We start from the raw sequence: 19,770 nt of genomic DNA, 5'->3' as shown, positions 1-19,770 counted from the left end.
AATAAAATTGGAAGGCAACAAAACGTATTTGGTGACTAATGACCGCCACCGTCGTCCGTTGAACCAAAATGTTAATACACAAATGACGTTCATTTACACGGCGAAACCTAACGAGGCATTTTTGTGCCAGTGTACCTACCAACGGGACAAAGGACTGCGTGGGTTACAAGGGTGGTGAAGGATTGCACTCGCAAGAAGAAACAGCAATTTGGGACTCCCCACATCGCATCTACGCTTAACATCGCCATTTCGTGTTCTCTGGGGCCGCGCTATAAATCAAGCAAGACTGCAGTTCCGGGGCACACACGTTCCTTTATAAGCTACCAGGTAGACTCTGAATTAAATGCAATTCGTATTTTAATTATCGCGATCATTTATTACGATGGAAACCCATGAAGGATGCAGGAAAAATAAAGGAGAGGAGACGAAGAGGCAAGAAACGATTAAGAAAAGAAGCAACAGAGTCGTAGGACCGTTAAGCAAACACGTTAGCGAAAAACAAACATCAAACGATTTTCCTCAACGCGGTGTCGACAAAGAGTCGAGGCTATTCATCGAAGCCGAAGCAACGGAGGAACGAGCCACGGATAAGCGCGGCATATGCGTAGATGATCAATCTCGTGTATAGGGCAAGAAGCAGTGGAACGAGACCCCCAGAGCTTGCTAGACTAGTCTAACGAGATGTTATCCTCCTTTCCTAGCATTTTCTACTGTCCTCTTCTCGCGATCCGATCTCCTCTCCCTTTCCCTCCTGACCGACCGTATGATATTTTTTTTCTCCCTCCTGTTTCCTCTGCTTCTTGTTTCTTCGTCCACGAGCGAGGAGCCGGGAGCGTTCTCTTTCTCCGTTCCCTTGCTTATATCTCTCTTCGCGGTCGTTCGATCTCGATCCTTTCGGCCGCGCAGCCAACTACACGCTCCAGATCACAGCAGCTCGATATCGGCAGCAAACGAGAACGAGCGCGGCAAAGAAGAAACTGATACCGCGGGTAAAACGAACGTACCGGTCGTACGTTTAATGAATGTAATCAAACAAAACGCCTACGGAAAGGATTCGTCCTTCCTCTTCCTTCCCATTCGTTTCGTTTCCATTCCTTTCTTTCCCCGGTTCTACTTCCCATCTCATTCGATCGTTCGTTTCATTTCGTTTCGTTTTCCAGCGTTCGATCAAGAAACACTAGTAGACAGTGTGGGACATTTCAAGATCGGATCACGCGTTAAATTGTGAACCTCTCGAGAGGTCCGATAAATCATCTTGAGAGATGGCCACTTTACGAGGACACCCTAATAATCGTTGTGGATACGGGCAAGCATTTATAGCCGAACGGAATTGATTCCGTGCCGAGACGATATCGTACCGGCATTTTTCAAATCGATTACGCGCACGCACAGAGAGTAACACTCAAACCCTGACAGTGACGATTCGGCTGCTATTTATCTTGGTATTCGGACGCCTTTCTTAAGACGTCAAACGCAATTACTTTTGATTGAGTCGGAGACGCTTACCGAACTGGGATCAGGAGAATTCCAATTACGGACACATGCCCATCGATGGAGATCTTCTTCTTATGATTACGCTCACAAAAGAATAAAGAACACCGACCAACCTGCTTATACATACGAGAACCATTGTTAATGAAATAACGCTTATAACGAAAATAAATCGAGCCGGTCCATGAATGAGATCAAAGGTGCAAGAAAGAAGAATAATTTAATATTTGTTCATTAATGCCAGGTGCGTGATATTTCGGATAAAACGAAGCAAAATATTTCTCTTGTGATTATACTCATAGAAGAACAAAGTTACATCTAACTTGCTTGGACGTACGAGAAGCATTATTGAAAAAATCATAATGCATAGAATAAAAATAAATTGAAGTGGATACGAACAAAATCGAAAAATATAAGGAAGAAGATGTTTTCAGAATCACGATATTTCGCTTTTTTTAAATCTTAATTTATGAATGAGTTAAATCCGAATACCTATCGAATCTTCCCTTATGATCGATAGCGTGAATGAAATCACGCTGTTGATTGGCGGCGCACGGCACGATATAAAGTTCGAAAAGCCACTGCTGGCGGTTCTCCGAGCGACCAGACTCCTGGCGAGGTGGTGAATAACGATTGAACGCCCACCAGCGCGTGTCGACTCCTCGACATCGAGATCGGACACCACTGTACAGTCTGCTAGACGCCTAAACTTTATGACGACGTTCGATTTTATGACGCGCACTGTCACAGGCGAACTAGAAACCGTCCTCTCGCGTGAAAGGAAAATCGTTTCAGTTAATTGAATGTCCATCCTTAAAAACGAACAAGTTATACCAAGAAAAGCCTGTGGAGGCAGTAGAAAGATGGTGGCAGGAATTATTGTGTGCCTCGTTCGAGATACAAACCGAACCTCGTATTTCAATCGACAATAATGAAATATTCAATTACGGAACGGTGAATCCGTAGAGATACGACTTCCATGTTATACTGTGTTAAATTGAAATTGAAAGCAATTGCAACGCAGTAACTAATAGGATATAAAATCTAACGAAAAGACAGCTTAATGGAAAATGAAAGTGTACCTGCTGAATTACGATCAAAAGAGAATTAATAAAATCCTTAGGGAATAGAGAACAGCCGGCATGAATTTTCTAGCTAAAGATGCATTTCAGGATTAGTCCCTCCGTATCTAGGATCTCGTCTCGTAGTTTTCGTGCCAGTCAGTTTCATAACAAGGAGGACAACAGGGGAAGTCCCACGTTACTATCCGCATAATCTACCGGCAGCTTACGGAATTTCCATTAACGTCTAGTTAAGAGATCGACGATCGTTGTGACAATAAACGACAAGCGAGAACGAAGAACAATGCGTGTGTACGGAACAACGAATTGACTGACAATGAGAAATAATGACGATTGTAACGACCACCAGGCGGGATGGGCGTGCTTCGCTCCGATTTGATAAACTTTACATGTTTTACTATACTTATTACAAAGGGCCTGCAATCTAGGTACGTTGCGACGAGTAATTTCGCAACATTGTTACCTCGTTTTGTGGAAATATCCACCTTGGAGTACAGGTAGCAATTGCACATCATTTGAAATGCGCTTGCGAAAGTATAATATATAGGCATTCATAGAGAGGTCTTGTGAATTTTATGCAAATCGTGTAAACGTTACAACGGTCGACGGAATTGTATAGAATTTTATATGAATACTAAAAGACAAGAACATGATAATTCACTTTTTCTATTTTTTACAAATACAGCAGTTTTAAAATTGCGTCATGAATTAGTCTCAAGGTATCAAAATTGTTTTTAATACCAGGCTATGGTTTAGAAGCTAAACAGGTTGTTTTCGTTTTCAATCATGTGGTATTATAATTCTTCCGCGTAATCGCCAAACGCCATTGAAACTAGAAAATCAACAAAAGTATACTTATAGTTTTCTTCTATGATCTCCATATAAAATCGTTAGAAACCCGATTCCTCGGTTTGAAAATATTCCCCAGACGATTAACTCAATATGCAACGAATGAAAGTCTGTTGGTTCCAAACACGTGTCGAGGAACTAATTTTTTTGAAAACCGATCCTTGAACCGGCCCATGTTACTTCTCGTCCCGATCGGCCTTGAATTCATACGAAATATCCGAAACCATCGCGAATCTAGCAAATCGTGCATACACTAGCAGGACGCGTCGAGAACGCAAGTTGAATTACGTGTTACGCATCCGAAACGAATGAAGATTCCATGAACAATCGCGACCATGGCGGCGGATCTTCGACGTTAAAGCGTGCCGGTACATAATCGCTACGCTCCAAACCTATTACCAGTCAGCCATCGATGCATTACAAACTCGCGCAGCCGAGCTGCGAGACGACCGAGACAGCTGCCAGGAAATAAATCAAAGATCGGCCTCGATTCCTCGACGCACGGTACAAATGATCACGCGACCACGTGGGCATCGTGCACGAAGCCATCGCCACCATTAGATTTCTACTAATGATTGCGTTTAATAGACCCTTACGTAATTATGCATCGAGCCACCCACGCACCGTCGCGAAGACTTCTCTTCGAGCCCTCTTCGTCCACTTGTTTCTCTCTTTTCCTATCCATTCTTCCACGTCTTCTTCTTCGCCTTTCGCTCTCGCTGACTGTTCCTTTATCCTTACCCTTCATTTTTCTCCTTCTTCCTTAATTGTTATTCTTCTAAATCTTCTTTCTCTTCATTTACCTTTTTGCTTGCTTCTTTATAGACTTGCTTCGCTGTTTTTATTAACATGTACACTGCCGTTTATAAGTAATAGGACAGATTTTAATCTCGTATCGAACGCGACAACTTGTTTAAGTTATATCAAGGAAATCATTAATCGACCACGATCTTGTTACAAATTTCGAGGCGAACAAAATGTATTAAGAATCACACGTGTTAATATTCACAACCTCCTCAGCTAAATCACATTGAAAGCTTAGTTAATTATGATTTATAAAAATTCCTACTTATAATTTGTAAAATTTATCAGCAAAAAGCTTTATTCGTTTTATTACGGAACTTGTTAATGTTATACAGAAGTATTGTAACTTGCAAAATGTCACTAATTATTTTCAGTAGTGCAAGATAACTCGGATAAACTAACTCTTAAAGAAATTTCTAATCATTTCTGAGAATAATCTCGCTATCGGTAAGTGTCCTAACTCTTATGAACGTAGGGGTGTAACGTAGAGTACACGATTATTTACGAGCCGTTTCCCAATCGCAGGATGCACGCAAGTCGTTCTCAAGCATGGCAGAAAGGCAAGCGAATGTTTCGTGTTGGACTGGAGATCCGACGAGAGCGTTCATTGATAAAACGATGGGAGCTTTCCTTTTGCCGGCGCGAATTAATTAAGACGATCGATGCGTCCCGACGACCAGCACCCTCGCGGTATATAAACCCGTGGTTAAGCGTGCCGTCGTGCGTGCCTCTGGCCTCCTCTCTTATCTGGATCTTCGTGAAATGCGACGTGCGCGGTGTCTACGGCATCCGATGACCGATCGCCAGGATTTACGTGGTTCGTTAAATTAAATTACGCCGACTTGTCTCCGCGCGAGCTTACCTATCGCCGATGGAAGGAGTTATATCCGCTCTAGCACGACTATCGCGTGCGTTTCACGCTCGTAAGTCAACAACGGTGTGTAACAGGCAGTTCGTTATTAAACCTAGTTCTGATACAACATTGGTAAATATTTCTGAGAACTTTAAATGTTTAAAGATAAGTTACGAAAGCGATACTTCGGTGTAGGATCTAAGAAATATCTGAATTGCTTGGGTAAAAATTGAAATCAAAATTTGTGCTATTTGATCTTAAGACAATAAATTCTAGAAGCAATGCTGAATCTTTAATGCGGAATGTGGGCAAAAGTGTGAATTGCTTGGTTGACGATTGAAATTTGTACTACGTGGTATTCAAAGATAAAGACTTTGCGCTAGGTAGAAAGAGGAAACATTCTAAAAGCGGTGACCACCATGGATACGAATTTCAATGTCAGATGACCCTGAGTCGATCAGAGTTGAGACACGACATGAATTTAGCATAGCGAACGCGAGTATCTATCGTCAGTATTTTAAAGCATCTCACGGTCAATAACTATCATCTGTCGGGAGGTTGGCAGAATTCGAGAAGCATAAAACTTTCATGAATCCGCGATAGTTCAAGTTCTACGGCCAACTCAAACGAGAGGCTGGTTCAACTTACACGTTGCAATTACTTTTAGCGTTATAACAGCTCCTATGATGACGCGTGTACGGCACACACAGGGGATCCGCGGTCGACGTAAAAAGCTAGTTTCCTCGAGTAGCCGGGCAAAGCACGTTGGAAGTGTAGAGGTTGTAATACGTCGGCCTCGTAAAGCAGAAATTATTAAGTGGTTCGTAAAGACGAGACTCACCTTGCGGTTAATATTCGAGAAACAAACCCCTTGGTTTCCAGCCGAGACTTAAATCAAAATAAATATTAATATACGACTGTTAACAATTGAAAGATGCGATATTATAATGTGGCTTAAAAATATTTTGAGAAATATGCTTGAAAGATACTTAATATAGTATTTAACAAACCTGATTAATATTGTAGAAATAAAGGTATCTCGTATGTTAAAAGAATATAAAGGTAATTGTGATATTTATCTAAAATAGGTCAAGCATCGAGAGAACATGAAGAGGCCAACGATATTGGGTTAATAGAGCACTAGTTAGAAGATTGAAGAAAAAGCAAACTGCTAGAATTAGTTCCAGTTCTACTCGATCATCGGACGTTGCTGCATCATCGCCATTTAACAAGACGTCGATATAACAGTTCTAAAAAAACCGTATAATAGGCGCTCAGAAATCTTGAGCACGATTTATCTTTGCCGTATGTTTGGTTTATTTATTTATACTTTGAGCTTTATTCACCTACATATTACGGATGAAACATTTCGCTCTTTGCAGCAGTAATTATTGTTAGCAATAGTTACTAATCATAATTAACTTAATCAATTTTTAAAAATAATTAAAAATTTACTATTTTTAAAGCTCGGATTATAGATGCAGTATGGGGCTCAGGTACAGAATTCAAGAACAAAAGTGTGACAAGGTGCTCAACTAATTAATTTACAACGCAAGCGACACGTTCGCCTTCGATTAATGCTCGATGTATCATCATCAGTATCACCTACAAATTATAGTGATACAAGGCAATAAATCAAGCATTTAAATCTCTGATATCAAATCTATATTAATAGTCAAATACTCTCAAATGATATGATTTCGACGTAGCTCTGTAATTTATTCTTAACGAACGAGATCGACAAATTTGATACGCTCAAATTACCATTAACTCTCATACATCCGTCAATTATCAATAAATTTGTCAATTAGTTCTTTACTAACTATCAATACAAACAACGATAAGCAACAAATAAACTGCTTTGAAGACAGAATTGCCATAACCTCATTTTCCAAAAGCGTGACGAGGAGGCATGCACGAATGTCGAAACGAAATATTTAATGACGGTGCTGGGTACGCGATGACACAATTACACATACAATTAGCCGCAACAGCGACGCGATGGTCAACCATGCCGATGGACGTTCGAGTAGTAAAAATGCCTACGAAAAGTGTTTTTAAACGGCAGTTTCTCGGAAGTATAGTGATCGAGCAATCAAAAGGAACGACGCAAGAAAAATTGCAGAAAAATGTTTCCATGTGAAACACGCGAAGCGTAATGAACAGGGTCGGTCTACCAGAGGCTCGGCAACGCCTTTTTACCTCATGAAATAATAATAAGCCGCTATGACAGCGTTTTTGACTTGCGTAAATGCTCATTGAGCGGCATTTTACCTCGCTTCCACGATCCTCGTAAATAGCACGTGCAACGACCGCAATGCTGTTCACAGAGGAAAACTTTCGGCCGTCTATTACGCGTACCAGAACAACATTCACGTTTCGCGCAATAGAATGCTGAAATTAACCGTTTAACGTGAAAAATAGTGTTGTCATATTTCCTTCGCGTGCTCTTCATTTAACATAGAGAAACATACAGTTTAAAGTACAAATGTTGAACGTTGAAGAATGGGTATATTTAAAGAAATTGAAGTAATGAGTCTATTTAAAGAAGTTGAATAACGAGTTTATTTAAAGAAGTTAAACTAACGAGTCTATTTAAAGAAGTTGAACTAACAGTTAGATCGTTAATAATAACATCGCGTGCACGAATTCTTGTCATGGAAGAAAAGTCATTTACCGACGTCTTCATTAGAGGGCGGCAACGCGCAACGCATCCCCAACGCAAAATTGCGGTTTACGAGCATTAGGAAAATGCGTTGGTGTGGACTCGTGCGCTTATAAACACACGGCTCTCTGATGGACGTTACAGCGAAGGGATATCCTATAATTGCTCTTCTCTATCTCGTGGTCGTTAAACCGTCGCAAATTGTAAAAACACCACTTACCATCGCCACGAGACGATGGAAAACTTCAGATAGTTGCTATCTTCTCGTATAAACTGTTTTCTATAAACCTTAATTGGGCTCTATATAAGATTATCCTCGCTCTTTTTCCTTTTCAAATAGCAAATACCGTATTAATGGTTATCAAAAACGCACCCTTAATGACCAACTCGAAATTCCACCGTTTACGTTTATAGAATTCCACGGTGCCACCCTGCAATTACACGGCCTCTTATTTTCGCATCAAACGCCAGCATCAATCCAAATACCGCGTGGCGTCGCGCCGCGTAAAAGGAGCCTACATTCCACGAAGACATTATCATCTATAAAGCCCGAGGATGAACAGGTCCACGGCGGGTATCGTCTGCGCGTAAGCTCACGCACACACGCGATCCTATCTACATTCCCGAACACGCATCTCGGCAACCGAGACCGCGTATGAAGTTGACGCGATAAAAATGCCCACAAAGACGAAAGCAATCGCGGATTATCTGAAATGAGCGGTCGCGCTCGACCGTGAGAGCTGCACAGAGCAATCGGTTTAGACAAGTTTGAGCTTTTTACTCGTCTACCCCGATCCGGTTGATGGATGGTCCCAACCTACTATAATATAGTCGCGTCCTGCGCCATCGACTCGACGCTCGCGTAAGTACTTGTTGCTTACGATCAACCAAGATTCTTCCACGGTGGATCGTAAGTATACGCGCGACGTCGATCGACCGAGGAAAAGAAAATCCCACGTCGCCAGGGAAACGACCGGCCAGCGCAACTGTTATCCTGGCTCACCGTGAAACGGAAGAAAAACCACGGTGAAAAATCGCGATCGCTGGATTACGAGCGCGCCAAGCCAGTCTCGATTTCAAGTTCGAGTTCGATCGCACGGTAGATTCTCAGAAACACGCCGGTGTCGCGGCGATTTTTCATCCGGCGTCCCTTGGAAACCTGTTTAGAGTAGCCGCGATTATAGCTATGTGTACCGCGGTTGTCGTACGACTATCCGCTCTGGGAAATTGCCGATATTCTGATTAAAACGGAGCAAAATACGCTGCGTGTTATGTTCAAGCACCACGCTCCGATGAAAGGACGTAGATCACGGTTGACTACGAAATATCGAAATGCTAGTTACTTTTTTCAGAATTTCAAGAAGAGCTAGAACCGGCTGGTAATTACTCTTCTGAGAAAAGTAAGCGCACCAGGATACGCACATTTACCATTCTTTCGTAACGCGTTAGGAGCTGCTGGCACATTCGGTTTTTACGACTTGTCAATTTTCACGTTTATGAAAGATATCTTGAAAACAGTGAAATAGTATATCGAAGAAACACTTGTTTAAATAATTGTATTGTACTCGAAGACAAAGAGTCGCTATCTTAGAGAAGCATCTCCTTTTTACGCTGCTCTTGTTACAACGATGTTTCTCAATTTTTCAGTTTATATGAGACATAATATTAAGATCAACGCAATGCTCGCGCGTTAACAGGCTGATTATTACATCAAACAGTAAAAACACCTGTTAGGTTCACAATGCGCGTACGAAGTTTATTTCGGCTTCGATGCTTTTTTCTACTTAGCATATTTAATTGTACGTTGGAAATAAATTGTGTATATGAAACGGCCGCTCGAAGAATATCCCATGTAGCAGCAAACTTGCGAAGGATGAAATATGTTTACGAAGTGAAACTCCTAGATTCCCATTGCTCTTTAAATCTTGTTCAATAAATTTTCCAAGAAGAACGGAGGCCCCGTGAACGTTTAAATAAATCATCGAATGCCTGAAAGCCATCGCTGCAGGCGTTCTATTATAGATGTACTTTATACCGCAATATATTACAATTAATTCTACCAGAAAAATTTTCAGTTGAACCTTGCGCCCGTTACTGTTTCCTACTTTACTTTCAACGTTTCAAAAATATACAGGTTACACAAGTTTGGATTTGATCGTAAAAGAGCTCGTAAATTTTGACTCTTAAAAATACACGATACTATGTACTATTATAGTAAGAAGATCGTTTCAAATATACTAAATAACAGATTTATTGGATAAAAGAATGCACGACTGGAATACATGCAAAATCAGAAGACATTTCGATCTAAACCGGCTTTGTGTAACATAATAATAAAGAGATATCTCTTTAGCTATCAAATTCGAAGTTGTATGGAATTAATTCCAAATACCACCATAATTTTGAGTGAAACATGATAGGAAAAGTACGAATATTATAGCCAATAACTATAAAATCTAAATTACGAACAACTGCAAAAATTGCTGTATATGATTCGCATTATTTTTCGATGGGAATTTGCGATTTTATTAAACCCTTCGTTGTATATTCTCGCAGAGCAGCAAAATCGAAGTATCCGTTGCGGATCTTCATCAGAAAAAGACCAGAGAAAAATCTATCACCTGACCGAACGCTTATTCGGAAAATAAAGCATCCATGAGTGAAGCAGCCTCGGCCTGGCTATCTCGACTGACCGAGCTGGTTGGTGTAATCATCGGAACCCCCCATATACCAGCAACCACCTTCAACAGCAGGACATAACAAGAGGTAAGCTAACCAAGGGGGAAATACCATGTAAGAGACTTTAATGCTTCGTATCACGAGAAAGAAGGATCGTACGCGTGTATGCGCCAGAATATTTACGGACTGAGTGTTATCGCACGAATTTGAGGGGTTGTCGCGATTAAGAAGAAGCTCGGGATAAAGAGAAACGACGTACTGTATAATTAGATCTAAAAAAAAATTATGGAGGAACGAAAATTTAAGTTATACCTGTACAAAAATTATATTATACGTATACGTAAGAAGGACTTTTTCTTTATTTTGACATTAATCGATTGCCTTATAGTTTTTATCGTTAGCTATATTTGGTGCTCTTATAACGTATCAGGCGCAATAAATTGCAGAACTATACATAATTTGTATTTAGTGGTTAAGCTAACGTTAAACCTTACCGTAAATATCATTCGCCTTCGTTAGATCAGAATCATAATCTACGCGACAAGTGCAACTTGATATTATAAAGCAAGTTAAGAAGTCGAATTAAAAAGAGTAATCCATATAAGTCGTAAGGGCATAGAAATACGCTGCGGGAGACTTCAACGAGCACACGAGCGATATCAATCGCAGTGTTCTAAGAATTTACTTTCAAAATAATCGACCAATTCTTCTAAAATTCAATTTCATGGGTATTCGACATTCTACAAAATAAGTGCCATAATTTTTTCTCCGCAGTGCTACCATCGTGCTCAATAACTGCCATCCGAGTCACGCCAGAAGCATCATCGTGCGAATTCATGGGGACGCAACGATCATCAAAGTGACCGACGAAAAAAAGGACGAACGGAGGAGGAAGAGATTTTACACGGCACGCCGGACTCCGACACAGGCGATTCCTCACCGTTGTCCGACTCCGTAATGATGGATAATGACACAGGATGCGAGTGACCAGTATAAACCTGCGCGCATTCAGCAAGAGGACCACGACGACGGTAACTCGTATCATATAAAATGGCGAACGAGACACAAGGAAAAAGAGAGAAGGAGAGTGGCATCCGTTTACCGCCGAGATCCCGCTTCACCTGTGCAGCTTATATGCGTCGTGTACTCGACTACGCACGCTGTGTTACACAGCGAATGTTGAATTCAAACCCACCTCGCTCCTTCTGATCAGGACATCCAACACAGATCCCCTAAGGAGGGCTCAATCTTTACAACGTGGCATGACACAGTCCCATGGGGCCTGTTTCCGTTTGGAAAAATTCAATCTTTTATCTAACTAGTAACTTCTCGAGATTCTACTTTAGAATTTAAACTTCAAGTTGCTTCAGATGGCATTTCGTATGAAGGTCACCGGAAGAAAACATGACAAGTTGTCATTTCTTTTAATATTTTGATGTTATAGTATTCGGAAACTGACTCTTTATGATAATGCGATCTCTTTGTTATTAAACTGGAACTAGAATTCGTTTTATTCTTCGTGCAAATTCAATATTCTCTAGAACAAAATTTTCAACTAAACATGAATTACGAAGATTCATAGCACGTTAAATAGAGAAGATTCGTCCCAATATAAACCGTGATAAAAATCGTAATTATTTCAATTTTTTCAGTGAAAAATCGCTTCGATAACAGAAAGATGCAAAGGAGAAAATGTTAAACTTGCTTCTCCTCTGCGAACATTTCGAATCAACGTTTAGATGCGCATTTTCGTAGTATTAACAATTTTTGTTTCATTTTTAATCAACGCGCCGCGCGATCATTCCTGAAAAAAGCATGTCGGTGATTCGCCTGTAGTACCCACATCTATACTGTTTCAGTAAATACGAATCGCGGATAATTGCAGCGTTTTAGTGGCTGAAACGCTCCCTCATCGGTTTAAGAAGTAAAAACACCTTGATGTTGCCACGAATTTTAACGTCGTGACCGGTTATTATAATCAACTTTATTACCTTTACCTTTAATTACGACAACGTGATCGTCGATGAAGAAATTTCTCACCCGAGTCACAGAATGATAACCTAATCACAATAAATTTTTCTTGTAAACGTCGAGTCTTGCAAATAGAACACAGGTGTAATCAATGGAGATTACGTTACAGAAAATCCGATCGTACATTGCGAATGATAGTATTAGATCGTTTCTATTACTCGCTTCACTTTTATATTTACCGATTCTTGACCACAAAAACTAGGCGTGAACAGCGGTCGTCGTACTGGATTGTAAGCCGCGTTGCCAAATATAGAAAATCTAGTCTTTCAACTTGAAATCCGATTTGGAATGCTATCTTTTGCATCTAACGCCGTGATATCCTGTAACCACTAGGCAAATTCGATATTGCATTCTCGTGATAAATAATAAAATTCCGATCTTTACTTGATACTTTGAACATTTCTTAAGGAAATATACTATATTTTATTCACTTTCTCGATGAGTTCTAAAGGTTTCTCTTTTATATTGTTATCTACAGTAAATAGCGGTCTAGTCCTACTTTATAACGAAGCGCAGCCTTGTGAACCAGCTATACCTACACTGTACAGTATACTATTGCAGAAGTCTACCCTACACACCCATTTCATCGCGAGTATCCAACTAACCTGCATTTACATTCACCTGTGTATACCCGGAGCTTGCAGCGGCAGTCAATAATCATCATTTTACCTGACTATTAATTTTAATTACCGCCACTACCATTTCTGCAAATCTGCTCTCTTTTAATCCTGTTGTTACTTATTTATCGCAACGACCGCAATCAGAAACTCGGACCACCGATCAATGTGAATCATGATATACTGGTTCGTTTGCTACGATTCGAAGCATTCGCGACAGATAAGATCAATCCTCTATATAACAAATAACGATACACGATACGAGGTAATAAAATTTTCTCACAAAAATTCCAATAGCCCGAAGTGTTCGAAATAATTAGAAAATCACGCATACACGAACGCTCCATACTTTTATATTTATTTCTTGCTACGTATATCAGATATCATCTCGACCAACAACTAACATAATACGCTATTATACGGAGTATAGGTTCCACACCCTTTTCTCTGCAAATATCGAGCACGTTGTACGCGCATTCACGTTCACCTCCTGTACCAATACAAACACGCATCCTAGTTGTACCACTTGATAATCGTCATTTTGCTTCTTGGGTACCATTTTAAACGGGACCGCTGCACGAACAACTCCGATAGTTTCTGCTACTAAAATTTATTTCTCACTGATCGCGGCGGTCCTTCAGAAATAGCAAACACAAGAGAAAAAAAAGGAGATGCCTTCCTCAATTGATTTAACGAATCCACGCAAACCAACGATCGTCCCCTCGTAACGATGCATGCGTCTTTCCAGCTGGAGAAGCTATGACGGCGAAACGTTGGCAATGTTCGCGTTAGTACCATTGTACTGTCAGCGCTAGCAAAATCTTGAACAGCCCGCAACAGGAGGTATCAGAACGTCAAAACGACGCGAGAAAAACCGCATTCCGCGTGCACGGAACCGGCATACAATGAAGCGAAAAACATCGCTGCGTGTGATAATTACTGTCCCGCGGCACCGATTTATTGCTCGACGATATCGAGAGACGCGGAACCAACGCCTTTTTCTCGTCAATGTTTTCACCGAGCCACGTTTCCCACCGCCCCTTTATTTACCAATTATACGCCTTGGGATATTTTTTTCCCGTAGCTCGCTTGAAACAACAGGGTAGTTATTTCCGTGCGTTCGCTCACGCTCCAGCAATGCTACTGTGCGTGGTGAATTTCAGCAGGTGCGAGTTGCTTTGTCACGAGCTGGTAGGAGTCCTGTTTCAGGGTTTATAACCCACTGTACAAGTGCATGTCGCGATAGTAATCGAGACAAGGACAAAAGTGTCAAATACTTATTTCATTTTTTGGTTTATGGAATTTTAGAGCAGGTGTAAATAAATATTTAAACGAACAGCTCTAACCAAGGAACGATACACTGCAATGGCTATCGTAGAAAAATGTTATAATCTTCATAATCCTTGATCTGTAATCATTGTTACAGATATCAGTACCGTATATATAAATAAAAACCCTAGTGTCTGATATTCCTACTTTCTCCACTATATAATTTATTCATCCCTTCTTTAAAATTAAAAAAATTTAATGATAAACAATACTGCTTAGCTCTTCATATCGAAACAAAGAAATGTTCTCAAAAATCAGACGACTCCGTTATCTTCGAAAGAGAAGAAGATGCGAAGGAAGAGGTCATTGATTCCTGTAATGATAGCTTTGAAACGACCAGCAGCTTTGGTGGCTCGGCAATAAAGCGATCTTAACTATTCATTGTTCTGTATAATAACGGGAGCGAAACGACCGTGCCAGACGTAACGGGCGGACTTATGCGCCTTCGAGAAGAATGCAAAGCCATATCTGCTCGGCAAAAAGAAGTTAAGCGAAGTTAATGTCCCTAATCGCGATCGGTGGCAAAATTACACCCTTCGAATCGCGAACGAGCGAACGATCGTATTTTGCTCGGCTCGTAAAACCAAACCGAAAAAACGGAGGGCTCCGTGCAGGAAATGGTAATGCGTAAGAAAACTCGATGACTCGGCTTGTTACTAAAACACACCGCGAAACGTGCCAAGTTCTTTTCGCACACTCGAATTCTCAGCTCGTTTTGTTATAAAGTGATACACGAACAAGGTAAAAAGAAAAGTAACGAAGTTTACACGACGTAAATTTAATAACGTGCGAATAGAAGTGTATAATCGATGGTGTTGTCATAAATAATTAACAGAACGACGCTGAATTTGAAATCTATTCGAGATTTCAATGACATCGGATAGCGTTATTCAAATAATGCAGGTTCCCCTTGTAATTCTACTTACCATCATGATCATGCTTTGAGATTGTTTGCAAATGTGCATTCAAGTAAATAAAATGTCACGAATTCAGTGTATAAAACTAGTATCTACCGGTACGTTCTATTTTGTTCGGATAATTGGTGAAATTTCAATTTCACATGTACGGCGAAATAATTGGAGCAATAAAATCGCGGGGAAAAAGAGGTATTGCGGGAGAACTGGTTTGCTGTCCAACTTTCAATGGCAAGTTATGCATGATTTATTGCAACTTCGTTTAAATCTCGTTTGGATCCTATCGGTGTACGCAACACAGACGAATAGGAGAACTGTTCATAACCATATAGGCGAAACCTTGAAATCCTTGCATCGCATTACAAGACCATACACGTAACACGTAGAAGGCAATGCGCAACACTTTAAGGAACACGTAGCGGCCCTGACGATTATTATCATTAAAATTGCGCGTACATAGATCCATTATAAATAAGCAAATAATTATCGAATATTTCTAATCAGATCGTGATGATGCACGCGATCGTTCGCGGTCACAATTGAAACTAAATTTCTTCCTGAGATGGAGTCACAATGTTATTTGTACGCTCATCGTTTCTATTATTTTATATCTGTTCGTGTATTTCTGCAAAATTTGTATGATATTAAAGGATCGATTAAATTATTTTTTGAAAATACTTTACTTTAACGGTATTAAGTTACAATACGTTAATGTTTAATATACCAGTTACGGAACTTCCTGGATTCGATGGGACACGAAAACTGTAAATTACATTTGTTCCGTAACAGCGTAACACTGTATACTTGCGAATTAGGAGAATCATCTAAAGCGATGGAATTAATCTTAATTAAATCTCCTCCAATCATCTAACATTGCGTGTACATTAATCTTGGAGGCTTCCTAGTGCCTAACACGAAATTCACTCTTTTATCCTATTTGCTTTCTTGCGTGTAACTATCTACACGTAAGAAGATAAGAAGTTCGCTCACGATCTTATACGTAGATTCTCTTATCAAAACGTATAGTTCCTATACGCTGTAGTGCATGGTGCTCCCTTCGCGTACCTTTAATTCATTTCCTGTACTTCTACGAACACTTACATCTTGCAGATAAGATTTTCGAATGGCTAACCTAACACGTTTTAAAGAACAGCAAGAATTTTAAAATAATACCGAATAGTACATAAACACATGTTGATCAAAAAAATCAGGCAACTACTATTTGAAAGCACGTATCACGACACTGTAAATCACGACACTATAAATACTTTATAGAAGGTCGTTAAACAAATGACGATAAAGAGATGACGAATGAGACACAAGAAGAATTTCCATGATTTGAAAAAAATAGTTTATTATAGTGACTACTTCAATTTCTTTATACTTCATAAAATTGTAGGTTCTAGGTTGCAAAAGAATAATAGCGAAAAAATATTAGACAAATTCTTGAGATTTTCTTTCGCAATTAAACTGTTAAATTGGCGAATCATTTAAAAGAATTACGAATGCTTTAACACAACGTTTCTGTAGATTCACATTAACGTTTCGTATAATAACATGAAGAATTTCGGTAAAAATCCAACAACACTAATCGTAAGTATCGCACTTACGTAGAAAGAAAATTAATTATGACACAGCAAGCAACTGTCGAACTGTGGAACGAAAAAGGCAGTAATCGTGGATTGTCATCATCCCGCATGCTTAAAATGTCAGGTAATTTATTAACGAACTTGTTCCAAACCGTAAACAATGCTAACGAATCGTAACTGCTGTATTGTTAAATGAACGCTCGGAGCACATCAGGCTCGTACGGTCAACCATTGGTAGAATTCGTACGATACCGAGCTCTTAACAACAGGCTCAACACGTACACGGGATACCATTCGCACCAAGGTTGAAAAAGATCTCTACGTTGCCAGCACGTTTACGTTTAGTGCATGCATATGCATCAGATGTGCCAGACAGTGTCTCACGTACTAAAATAACTCGTAATGTTTGATTTGCTTGTCCGGCGAAAATTGCAGCTATGTTTCATTAATAACCAGTTAATTAGAAAAAAGACGATTATGCTAAACGACGTGAGTTATTTGAAGCATAAATTGTGATTACAATTACAAATGATTTGATCATTTGTAATTAGTAATTAGTGTTTCAAATTTGTTTATTCGGACCAAAAAGAAATCTTTTAAAAAAATTTTTATACGAAATAGTTATCACGGAATGGAGAGGAAATTCTTATAAAAATAACACGCCTTTTCAATGATAATACATACATAGAAATGAACAACGATAAAAGACGAATATATGCATAGCCTTGCCTTATTAGATTAGAGAAAAACCGATTGTTTGCGACTACTCGGTTAGAATGTCTCTGAATCAATTTCGTTGTACCACGGTTTCAACACGTCCAGGTTACATCATATCCTGTATTGTTTCACACCGGCAGCCTTCGTGTATGAAGATCCTCAAGCAGAGAATTTTGGCTTAATTATCGTTTGGCTAGGAGTGATTAAAGAACGCGCACGTTCACGTACAAGACACGACGTAAAATTCTATTTAACGTTCGTACGCTGATAGAAAGCGCAATCGCACAAATAATTTGCACGCACAGTTAGACGTTCGTTTGAGAGTTCATCGAGTTGGCATACGACACCTCCCTCGACACGCACAGAAACGCATTTCCGCCTTTCTAAACGAATGCAAATTAAGCGAACGCGATTAAAGCTAATGCGATGGACACAGTCCAACGATAGCTATCGACGAATTCTTTTACGGCGTGGGAAATTTTTCTAGACGAGGTGAATGCGTTAGTTAGTCACCGTTAATCCTTTAATGAAATGATCAGGCAGCTATCGTTTAATTAAATAATGTAAATAATTGGAATGAGAGATTCTGACCTTGAAATGTTTGAACATAAAGTAGTTTAATTAAATTAGCGATTATGGATATAATGACTGGCAAAAGCATCCGAGCATTTACAGATCCTTCTCATGAACATGTGTGTGTTCTCAAAATGTTTAATTAGTTCAAAAATACATTAGTACGTTACAAGACACTTGGTAAAAAATTAGTATACAATATGAATAATATTGTACGAAAATAAAGATATACTCAAAATGTTAAAATTTACATTGCTCCTACCTTTCAAACATTGTTTCGATAACGAATAAAGTTAAACAGCAAGAAAAAAATTAAACAAACTATATTTGAAAAAGTTTCATCCGAATGAAGCAAGTTCATTGAGAAGTGTCATTAAAACGAAATGATCGTGTCGCAAAGCTGTCTCTCTGTATAATGCACACAATTAAAAATGAGCAGTGAAACAACCGACCGACAGATTTCGCTAGAAATTACGTAATTCGAACCTTCGCTACGGATGTTACCTCAGTACCAGTTACTTCGACGTGAATTATCGAAACAACGGGGACAATGCAGTTCAACGACATACGTGATCGTTAATCCTAGTGGAGAGTCAAGTCATCTTACAAACTCTTTCCTCTTTTGCATTGAATTATGAGCGAGGAATCCGTATAAATCGAGAATCATTCCAACATATCCACCATGAAATCCTTTTGTTTTTCATATCGTCAATTGCATTATGTTATATTATTTAATCTTGATAGCTTATTTTGAATTAAAAATTTGCGAAAACTTTATTATACTACACAGAGTATCGATGATATAGGATTAATTGAATAAAAATGGGATGAACTATATTAATTCTAATTAACAATGAAAATTTTTAATAGAAATTTAGCAATTATTTAAATTTATTGAAATTAACAAATATTTTAATAGAATGAAATATTGAAAATTTAATTACAAGTATCTGAATCATGAAATATATTTAGAAGTTAATATATACGAAGAATTACGCCTAAGAATAACAGATTACAGTTTCTAATAATGGCTTTCCAGGCGTTTCTTAACGCGCGTGGCAAATTTATGATTATTTCATAGTTCTATTTATAAATAACAACGTAGACCAAACACGGAGGCGTGTGGAAATATTTGACGAAAATACGATTTCACTTAAATTTCGACGACACAGAAACCAAAGGAAAAATGAAATTTCCCCATGAAAAGTAGGCGTGCGTTAGAAGATTACTTCGGAAAGGCACAAGGCCTTACTCGGCGAACGTATAATACTTTCACAGAAGCGTTAGAGCAAAGGTCATTCTTCCCTAGCAAATCCAAGACGGGTAACAAAGTTCAAGCATTCACCGTCATACTGTTCTTTTCGAGACAGCGCAATTGCCATACCGCAAACAGAAAACATTTATAAATGTTATTTATTTTTTCATTTCACGGTGAAGACTTCCAAAAGAATAAATTAACGTCAAAAAAATAATTCAAGTATTGTATTATCTTCTATAACGATCATAAAATATGGGTAATTGAAAATAGATATATAGTTTACAAAATAGTACACGTAATTAACAATGCTAATATTTTC

General features: G+C 39.2%; 1 protein-coding gene across 1 annotated transcript in view; it reads right to left on the bottom strand.

The window, feature by feature from the left end:
- LOC117236026 overlaps positions 1–19,770 on the bottom strand; it is a 218,042-nt gene that overhangs the window by 196,940 nt on the left and 1,332 nt on the right. The gene's annotated exons all lie outside the window — the stretch shown is intronic.

This window comes from Bombus vosnesenskii, unplaced genomic scaffold (assembly GCF_011952255.1).
Source record: "Bombus vosnesenskii isolate JDL3184/JDL3185 unplaced genomic scaffold, Bvos_JDL3184-5_v1.1 scf7180000013339, whole genome shotgun sequence".
Classification (NCBI taxonomy): Eukaryota; Metazoa; Arthropoda; class Insecta; order Hymenoptera; family Apidae; genus Bombus; species Bombus vosnesenskii.
Note: the sequence above shows the minus strand (reverse complement) of the source record. Positions and strands in the feature narration are given on the sequence as shown.